This window comes from Cupressus sempervirens, chromosome 9 (genome assembly GCF_028749045.1).
Source record: "Cupressus sempervirens isolate cs-2001-9-10 chromosome 9, ASM2874904v1, whole genome shotgun sequence".
Lineage (NCBI taxonomy): Eukaryota > Viridiplantae > Streptophyta > Pinopsida > Cupressales > Cupressaceae > Cupressus > Cupressus sempervirens.
The window spans coordinates 555164111-555175702 of record NC_143126.1 but is presented as its reverse complement, the minus strand read 5'-3'; positions in this window follow the sequence as shown (position 1 = coordinate 555175702).

Genomic DNA, 11592 nt, shown 5'->3' with positions numbered 1-11592 from the left:
GCTCTAGCATTAGGGAATGACTACATAGTAGATATTTTAGGTTTATTTGTGGAGTCATACATAGCAAATTTGGGAGGCATCATTGATGATATACATCTTCTCTTTGATGAAGAAGATCCTTCTTCAGTTGTTACAAGGGCTCACTCTGACCCTCCTATCCATTCTTTACATGATCAATCTTTCTAGGTTGATATGATTGTGGATCCTTATGTACAACAATTATAGGAGGTCTCTTTATCATTCGAGGAGACAATTGGTTCTTTGGGACATGTTCTACATCCATCCTTGCTAGATCCAACATTGTTCTTTTCAGTGGCATTAGAAGGGACGACAGTCAATATCAACACAAGGATAGTTGAGCAAGTTTTAGAGATACCATTGATCTTTGGGATTCTTTCTACACATAGGGGAAGCATCTCATTTGTACCTATGCCATTGTTTCTTCCAAAGGGGAGGAACATTATTCAGTTGTCCTGGATCAGCTTCTACATTGGAGCAGCTATCATTGATTAACATTCTACATTTTATTTTATTTATTTATTTATTTTTTTTTGGGGGGGGGGGGGACTACCTTGTCTCTTTTCTTCTTCTCTCTTGTGGGGGTGACCTTTTCCTCTTTTGGGATTGTGTTCTTCTCATATTTCTCTATTGTATATATTTGATGTATGTCGTAATGGGGGGGAGGGGGGGGATGGGGGGTCTTGATTACTCCATCCATCCATGCATCTTGATTTTACATCTCTCTTTTTAGGGGAGGGTTTTTCCCATGAGATTTTCCCTCTTTCTCCACTTTATGAAAGATTGCACTGCTTTTATACATGGGTACCTAACATGGCCTAGTAGCTAGGACCCATCTTGCATTTTTATCCTAGCTTTCATAAGCTTAAGAGCATTCCCATAAGTTTCACTTAAGCGGGGGGGTTTTGGTGTAAATAAGTATTTACTTATTACACTTTACTTAGGTCGATGTCTACCACACTGGAGTTTGCATAATTAACTAAGTTGTCATGTAGACAACACAATTATTCACACTCTTATTTTAGCACATGGTATCTACAATATAATTTTATGTGCTATACCTTTTTAGGTTTATCCTCTCATCATCACACTAACTCTTGTGCTTAATGGAGGATAATCCACTCTTGGTGGACATGTGCTTGGTTGTAAGACTTATCAGTGTGCTGACTCCTAGGCATTCTAAAAGCATTCTATAGGCTTTTATATTCAAGCACTTCTAGTGTACCTGTACATGCAATTACATGAATTCAATATCATATTGTTATTCTGATTATACTTTGGTCTATTTTGTGCTTGTGCTTGAGTTCCTTGATCTTGGGTGATTTTGCCCTAAGGAAAATTCTTGCACATGAAAGGAGACCTTGTTCTCAAGTGGGATGCTAATAGAGACAATCTTGGTAGGCCAAATTTGATGCTATGTGGAGTGGCCCATATATCATCACCAATTGCAAAGAGGCCAACACTTTTCATCTGTTTAGGCCTGATGGTGAAGTTCTCCTAATCCCAGTCAATGAGATTCACCTTAAAATTTTCTTCTAGAGGAGGTTAAAGGTTTTGCGTACATATTAGAGTAGATTTATGCTTTCCAAGAAGTGCACAAGCACAACTATCCCCTCTTGGATATAACATTTTTTAATAGTTTTTCTAGTTGTAGAGGTAGATTTTTGTGAAGTTGCAGATGGAATGATGTCTTGTTTTCTTTTGGTGACTCCATGTCAAATGGATTTATTAAGGCCATTGATCCTATACTTAGTAGGTAAGCATCCCCACTGAATCGCCAAGAATGTTAGCTATTTTTCCTCCATTCAGCCCATTATTGATATCTGATCAGAGAAACCTTCAATGGGCTAGATCTTTGGAGACAAGATCAATGGTTGTGCCTTCGTGTTTGGCTCAGTGGGGTTTCACAATGATATGAGATGTCGACACGTGTCCCATCTCTGGTATTTAAGTCAACCCAATATGCACATGTGCAAATAAATGAAAGAGATTCAATGAAAGATTAAAAAGATCACCATTTGTTCTATCAAATAGAAAAATACACCGACAACTCCCATGTTTTTGTGGAGTATCAGCTCAGGTTCGCGAAGACACAAGATGTTGCCATGCATCTTCATTCTCATGTTTCTTCACGCTGTAGTGTTTCTTTGATGCTCTAGAACTTGAAATTGTGCCACATGAAAAAGGGTTCAATGACTCATATTCTTGTGTGATATCTACTCATCCTCACAAGAACGTGAGATACTACCATGTGTCTTTGGATGGTCATGTCTATCTATCTACACGGGTGGTTGACTTTAGTGCGTCATCCAAAGTCATGTTGCCACGCATTTGCATTCTGGTGATTCTTCATATTGTGGTGCTTTCATGAGGTTCTAAATCCTCTAATTACACCACGTGGTTGGGGTCACACCTTTTGTATTATTTGCTTCCTTCTTTTTTGAGATCATCAAATCTAATGGCTCTCATGTTTTCGTGTCTCTGCCTTGGCCTCTTGCAAAGATGTGATAGTTGTTGGAACTAGCACATCTTGGAGATTTCCCGCGACATCTTAGTTGTCCATTTCAAAGGGGGGATCTTGATCGACGGTTACATCTTAATCTTTCACTAGGGAGACTCTCGCAACATCTCGATAGTCTATTTCAAAGAGATGATCTACATTGATGACCAACTATTGTTTTTTGGGAAATCAAATTCCTCCACCATGGTCAACCCTACATTTTTTGGGCAGATAAAATGTCATGTTATCCCTCCCCATATTTTTCTTTTTAGTGGCATGAATCATCTTTTCATGGCCATGGCACACTATCAGGGCTTGTTCTTCAATGCAAAGTGACTTCTTGGGCTTTGTTTGCACGATGCCAATGCCCTCCATGCCTCTTTAATACATGAAATGATTAGATTTTTAGTGATTTGACCTCTTGTGATCAGGTGCACTCTTTTTTTCCTCTTCCTGACACTTCCATTAGTAGAGACACTCCAAAGATCAAAATTTCTTCTAATACTCAGTTATTTCTCTCCTCTAGAAATCAACTCCATTGTGGTTGGAGGTTGAGCTCATGGTCAGATTTGAGTTATTCCTGAACTCTTTAAAAGGTAGTTGTAAATATGTTTTAAGGTTTGGTCTCTTTCTCTAATTCTTTGATAATAGCATTCTATGCTATGGAGTTGTAATTTCCCTTGCCTTGCGCAAATATAATCTCTTAGTTTACCTTCTTCCACCATTAATGTTGTGCATGCCTTCTTACCTTATGTTATTTTTTCTTCTTATTTCTTCAAGTTATATGTTGTATCTACTTTTCTTTTTGTTAATGCTATCTTGTGAAGCTTCTTCCTTGTAACATTTCATCTAGTTCCTAATATGCATATGAGTTGTGAGGGGTAATTAGGGTTGGGGAGTTATGTATATTGGAGCCATATTGATGTGTAGTGCAGTCTTGGGAAGAGATAAGATCAAACAAACTATTTGGTGCATCACCTCCTTTCATTCTAGCTTTAGGTTAGGTAATCCTTCTCCCCTTTTCCTTGAAATAAGTAGTTTAGTGCACCCTAATAGTAAGGGAGCCGACCTTCTCTAGAGACTCAATATCATAGTTCAAGTCCCACATCTTGGAGATTATTTCCATGTTTCACAAGATTTCCTTTAGGTTAAACTTTAGGCAATGGTGCAAGATTTTGTGACAACGGGTACCATATTTTCCATGTACATTATTCAATTTCTTTGGTAATGCTTGGTATAATAGAGTATTCATATTACCATAGCTGAGATAGTGGTGATTGTATTATATCCCTTTTATTTAGGTGCTCAATGATGACATTTAATTTGCATCTCTTTGCAAAATGTGTCAGTTAGCTACATTCATGTAGATTGCATTTCATATGGGGTCCCTTAAAACAAATGGTTGGCACACAAGCAAGGAATAAACAAGAAATATTACACAACATCATCCAATGAATTGGTAACAAAACTGAGACATGGTAGCAAATGACCGACAACAAAATTACCATCATAATGAGATTTCACCATTTTAGTATTGTGGACTTTTCTTTTCACCCCCACATCATCGCATTTTATCATGCTTCATTACCTCATTATCCCACAATATTTATTCTGTTGATTGAATTATGTGGCCTTTGAATCTCAAAAATTTAGGTCACAATTTCCTCTCATCAACTTCATTTTTCATCATTGATCATATTCAATTCCTTCCTTACTTCACATTAATCATTTGTTTCATCATTAGTGCCTCAAGAATCCTTTATGGCCTTCAAATCTCAAACATTTGAGTTGCACTTCTATCTCATTACACTCCTTTTCATCACATCTTCCATTATTCAATATCATTTTATTCATCCTTTCACTCCATCCATTTAATCTCATTCACCTATTTTTCATCTCATCCTTCTTTCATCATTTTCATTAAACCACATCATACTATATTCATTTCCTTTACTCATTCTCATCTCATTTTCATTTCATCAATTTTTTTTTTCATATTTCATTACATTTAGTTTTAATTACTCTAATCACCCCCCTTTTCATTCCATTTCATCACTTGAACCATTTCATTTTTATTTTCCTATCATCTTCATTTACTTTTAAATTTCGTTATCTAATTTTCCTCTCATCTTCACATTACATCATTTCATATTCATTTCTTTAGTTCATTTTAATTCCATCTTCATTTCATCGTACTACCTTATTTCATTTCAAACATTAACCCATTTCATTTCACCTTTTTCTTTTTATTATTTCCTTCCATTTTTCACCTTCATCCAACTATAACCATTCTTAATCATTTCCTATTCATTATTTTTAATTTTATTTTCCTTTTATTAACCCATTACATTCCACTTCATTTACTTAAACCATTATCATTTCATTTCCTTGAATCCATTTTCATATATATATATATATATATATATATAACTTAATCCAATCATCTTTATTTATTCATTTTACATTACATTCATTTTGTTACATCATTTTATCACAACTTTTCCTTAATTCATTTCATCTCTTCACACTCATGTTTTCTTAATCCATTTCCATTTTTTTCCATCATTTCATGTCATCGTATTACAACATTTCATTTGTTGTCTCATTTTCATTTCATCATTTCATTGAACCATTTTTATGTCTCTACATTACCATCTATTACATTATCCTATTTTTGTTATTATGTCATCACATTACATTTTATTTTATTCATCCATTTTACTTCTCTATTCATCATCAACATATTATTTTACCACACTAAGCATTTATTCATATACACTTTAGCTACATTAAACATTCACATATAACAACATCTAAAAATAAAACAACATATGCATATCACATAAAACATCCATAACATCAATGCATGCTACTGTCAAACATACAAAATCCAGAATACAAAGACATAAAAATCGAACATAAACACAAATGTGAAAATCTCAACCTGAATGGTCATATATCAAAAGGTCATCATCAAAACATCTATGACACATCTGATAGCCAATACATACAATACAAAATGATACATAGGATCACTCCTATGTCTCACCACTTGGGCCACCTGCCCCATCTGTCTGTGTCTAATCAGAAGGTACCTAATCATTGGGGGCACTCATCCCATATCTATGGGCTTGATCGGATGCACTGGTACCCTATGTCACTAGTATGGCTAGGGAGACCTGACTAGCAGTCACTCCATTTGTGCTTAGTGGTGGAGGTGGGGGCCTTGGTGTCATAACTTCTATGGAGGTTTGTACTATGCTAGTCAACTAACTGATTTGAGTGCCAATCACTCCAACCTGTGCCTCTAAGACACTCATATGGGCATCCAAAATGGATGACCCACTAGGTATAGTTATTGATGACATTGGAGCTATGAACACCTATGGCTATACCTGTGAGTGTAAACTCTGTACCCCTATAGAGGGATCTTATACCCGAGGCCTCTACATCCTCACAAACTAGACATCATCTAGTAGCATGGCCCTATGCTGAAGTGTCCTACCCCAATCCAAATCATTTGCCCTCATGCTCGACCCTACACCCCTATCTGAGCCTCTCCCACTAATCACACTAGTTGTCATACTACCCATACTAGCTCATGTTTGTGCTCCTATCACAATCCCACCTTGCCCACAAACCTCTCTAGGCCCACCACTGCCCAAATCTCGTGGTCTTTGTGTCAACATCTACCTTTGTACTAGAACCTATGGCCGAACTCTCCATTGTGACAACACCATGACCCTACCTCTACCTCCATACCTCCCTCACTCTCTAGTTGTACCTTTGGTTGTTCCTCTAGCCCATCCTCTCCCCCATCCACCCTCATCATCATCATCCTCCCCCCTTGACTACTCCTCAATATTGCGTATTAGCTTTGTTGGATCTATATACCTTGAAAGAGGATGCTCCCTGAACCACCAAGAATAGTCCCCCTCCATCCCTACATCCACCTCATCGTCCCTTAGTGAACATCTTTGAAGAGTCCCCATCATCTAAATGAAAGCCTCTTGGCATGCCTCATACTCTAATGTAGGACCCCATACTAGTCTCTCTACATGAACACAAGCATAGTGTGCTAATCCCTATAGCATCCCTTATTGGCGACCAAACTGTTTGACTACCCTCATGAAACAAAATATTTCAATCAATGAGGGGATCTGGCCAAGAAAATACCACAGAGAAAAGAAGTACATCATCTCATCATCATCCTCTGCCCATGGCTTCATAAACCTATAAGGCCTCCACACACCCTCATCAATATCATCGAACATGTGTCTCCAATACTGTGTCTTTCCTAGATGGGGTTGGACAATAACACCTGAATACAAATATATGTAGGGCATGTGCTATGGTTGTTGCCACACACATATAAGCTGAGTAATGGGAAGATGCTCCCATGTACATATCTATAACAACACCACAACCATTGAAAGTGATACAATCCCTATATACACCACTTGATGCAAATCATGATACAAGTGGGCTAGAATACAACTTCCCCACAAAAATATTTGTGGTCGATCAATCATGTCCTAAATAATGCGGCCCCATCCAATTAGACATTTGCACCCTTGCCTATCTAGTAGGAGAAATCCTCCTATCGGTCCTATTAACATAGTGGGTAAGGGATCATACTGAAGCATCTGGAACCACGACATACTATCGTCCCTAATATCATCATCTGCATATAGATCTCTATAGGTTGTCCCATCATCTATCTAATTATAATATATTGGATCCCCCACTATAGGGATCCTAAGAATACTATATACATCCTTTGGGGTAATCATCACCTCCCCAAGTGGCATATGAAAGATGTTGTAGTCTGAGTGCCACTGCTTGGCCACAACTATCAATAATCCTCGAGTCACCTAGAACTAAGGCATCTAAAGAAGATACGTGAATCTACATCTATCAATAATCTGATGATCAATTGTTGACAATCTACCAATGGACTCTAGTGGCCAAGGATATAATCCTCAAACCATGAGCTTCTGCCCATGTACCCGTTTCACAAAACAATCAAACAATGGCATCAATTTTTCATTACAAGTGATTGTCATATATCAATCTTAGTAAACATCTAGCTATCTCAATAATGGTTCAATCTCAAACCCATTAGTTGTCCTACTCTATATCTTGATACGGACATGACAATTTTTCCCTACTTTATATCCTTAGGAGGGAACATTTTCTATCTATCCAACATACTTGATTGATCCTACATATCACTTTGTGACTACACAACCCTAGGGTTTCAGTTATTTATGTGAACAAGTTTACAAGTCAACTTCAACCTTATCATTATCCATTGGACATCAAGATTCTATCTTAGACTTTGATCAATATTGCACATGTTGACATTTACCTATCTGGCCTCTTTGATATTTGTAACACCCTACACTGGCCATTGCCACATTGATCTAAGATTTCTAGCTCAATTCCTACTCAAAAGTGCTACAATAGAGCATGAGTGCACCAGAAATAACAAAAGCACTATTACACAGAACAAATGCTCTATTTAATTTGATGTGCTATACCACATATTTGCACTATTGCACAAAACAAATGTGCTATCATACTTGATGGATGCACTAAAACTATTATTAACACTATTTAATTCACAACAAGTGCTCTTGTCACACAGAAGCACTATTATACTACATAGATGCACTAGTGTGCTCCAAAACATGTCATATGCACTATAACAAACCAATCCTCACATCATCTTATAGGCACAATTCATTAGCAATCAAATGCGCTATGGTGATGCACTAGAAAACACTGTGCATATGCTAAAACACCTTAATGCACTACAATAATATACTTATGCACTATAATTGTCCATTATGCATTGTTTTTCAAACCTAGGGCTTTATAAATATGTTATTTTGCACCGCAAATGTGCTATTTTAGAAGACATATGCGCTATAACATTTTAAAAGCGCTATAGAAAATGTTAAATGCACTACAACATGAAATCCTAGCATTTATTGGTTAAAATCATGCAAAAAATCATAAATTCCTACAAAAAAATTCATAACAGAGGTTCTCAATGACTTATCGGGACACCATAGTCAGTTGGACGCTCGTATCTATGACCCCTCTTAAATCTGTGCTCTCGTAAGGGGACCACCATCTTTGCTAACTTAGAGCTCAAAATAGAGAAAAGTGAAAGGGGCATGTAAAAATGAAAAGGGTAAAAGGTCTTTTGACCTATTTAACCCTCTCTATGGCCATTTTATGACATTTTTGAACACCCTTCATCCTATTTAAAGCCTTTAGGCCCATTTTTTGGACTTGGGTATTGTTCAACCACATTTAATGACATACCAACTATCCAATTCATCTTCAAATTTATTCCTCGACATTTTTCATTAATAAAATTGGATTCTCTATATTTGCAAATCAATTTTTCCAATTTTAATTCCAAGGGGGCAATCTACCTATATCAAACCAAGACATCAAAATTTCTCAAAAAAGTTCTACCCCAATCAAAATTCAACTTCAATCAAAATTAACTAGGACATTCAATCAAACTTTTCTAAATGAAGGATTTTAAATATCAAGATCAAACATCAAATCATCAATAATCAAGCATCGTATCAACATCAAATCAACATAACATTAGTGATCAGTCACTCAATCATCAAAATTTGGCTAAAAATAAGAAAAGTAAGATATTCTTTGAACTAATATGTTTCACATATTAGCTCAAAGAGGGGCATTTGTAGACACCCTAAAATTGGCAAAGACCTAAAATAACATGAATTTCAATCAAACAATGAAAATTAAGGACAAAATTTTAAAAAATGAGGAAAACAACATACTTTCAAATCAATTACAACATCAAGTCATTTGAGTGGTTAATTAATTAATTACCTAAACCCTTGATCAAATTCAAAAAGACCAAAATCACTTTCAAAGAGGAAATTCAATTCATAAAATAAAAAATAAAGCAAATTAAAAGGAAATGGATAAAGACAAAAAGTTGAAAAGAAATGCAATATTTAGAAAATCAACTAAAATCATTTATCTTCTCGAAAGCGAAATCCACCCTTTTGAAATTTAAAAGAATTGAAAATCCCTATTTATCCTCACAAACCAAGTCCGTTGGACTATTCCTCTTGGGGTTTTATGAGATATTTTTAGTTTCACCTTCACCCCTAGCAAATGGTAAATCCCAAATCTTTATACATAGGCCATTTTGTAACGCCCTGCTTGAGAATCCAAAATAAATAAATCTAATATGTTACAAAGTTTATGAAACTATATTTTTTTTTTTAAAGTTTAAGCAACATCAATGTAACAATGTGAAAGCAATATACACACACACACACAACATTTACACAAATGCAATTACAATACAGATTCCATTCCTAAATGATTCCTTCACGTTGAATCATGTTTAAGAATTATTTTTTTAATAAGTTTAAGTCTCAATTATAATGTTCATAATCATAAAATGAATAAACACATATATAATCTCATATACACATACATAAAACAACTGATATAATAGTGTACATTCAAATAGCATCATCCACTACTCATGTCGTAGGGTATGCAATATTAAATACAAGTACATCAATATATAATACAATATCCCGTGGGATCTTAAAACACATGATACATAGATACATAAAATGAATAGAAGTCTTCAAGATAAGAATACAAATAATAATGGTACAACTATATCAATGATAATCCAACATCTGGCAATCTGAGGGGGACCCAAATAGTAAGAAGACACTACCTTTCGACCATGTGGTCACCTAATCAGGCTCCCACTCCCACTATGTAGGAGAGATAATGTACGATCCACACACATATAATCAAATCATAAAACAATCTTAGGTAAGGGATATTGATAGCCAAACCTACCTCCAGGGTAACATAAACTACTAATAAAGAAAAGATAAGCAAAGTCGAAAAGACACTCATCCAAACCAACATCACATATCAAAATCAACAACAGATACCAAGTACAAATCAAATATCAAAATAAAAAAGATACAACCACCTCCAAATCAATGTTAAGTGTCACAAGCACAATAACCAATAGATAACAACTATCATCAATAAAAGTAGACCACCAATCACTAACTCCAACAATAAGAACACCACCAACGAATAATTGACATTCATTAATAAAAGTTAACTATCAACGATAATTTACATCCAATAAATAAATAATAACTTATAATAAATACACCATAAAAAATAATATCCAACAAGTATATCATTAGAGGCAAATATAAAGAAAATGTGAAGGAGACTTAGGGTACATACTATGGAGTGCCATCACATGAGCCAACTCTAAGATTACCTTGGCAGTCTCTTAAGACCCCGAGATCTAGTGACTCTATGCGGAACCAAAATACCTTCTCATGAAGACGAGGAAACTAGTCATACCTCTCAAGGTATCATCCCATTTTCATCCTTACCCTATACAAGCACTCTGAGCATGGATGAGGAAAAAAACTCAATAACTTGTGTTTTTAATTTATCTCAAGGCATTGGGGAGGAAAGTATTTTAATTACTATGTTATCACTTGTTACACAACTTACATTGAGTTACCTTGGCAACCACTTTGGGCTCCGACCCCCATTGCAAGCCACTCCCATAAACATGCATCTAGACTACCTTCCCAAAACTCGCAAATCACAATTGTGTCCCATACCACAAAAATAATATTGATCAAATTTGGTTCCTTAACGGGCAACTTGAAAATAACATTGGTTCTCAAAACCTAAGTTCTCATAAATACTCATCAAAATAAACCTCAATTTAAATCATAAAGTACATCATGACATCTAGTCAAATAATCATTAAAAAAATATCAAAAATACCTCTGGTGCACATCCTAACTTGGCCAACAAAACAACCCACAAAGAAAAATCATCACGAAAATAAACATCACAAGACTATAAATAGAATATTTAAGAAAACACATAGTTTTCAGCCATATGATTTTATTCCATCATTTTTTCTTGTTTAGTTTGAGCCATAAAAATGTGTTTAAAAATAAAGTAAGCATGTGCATGTTAGTATAAATTGTTATGCTAAT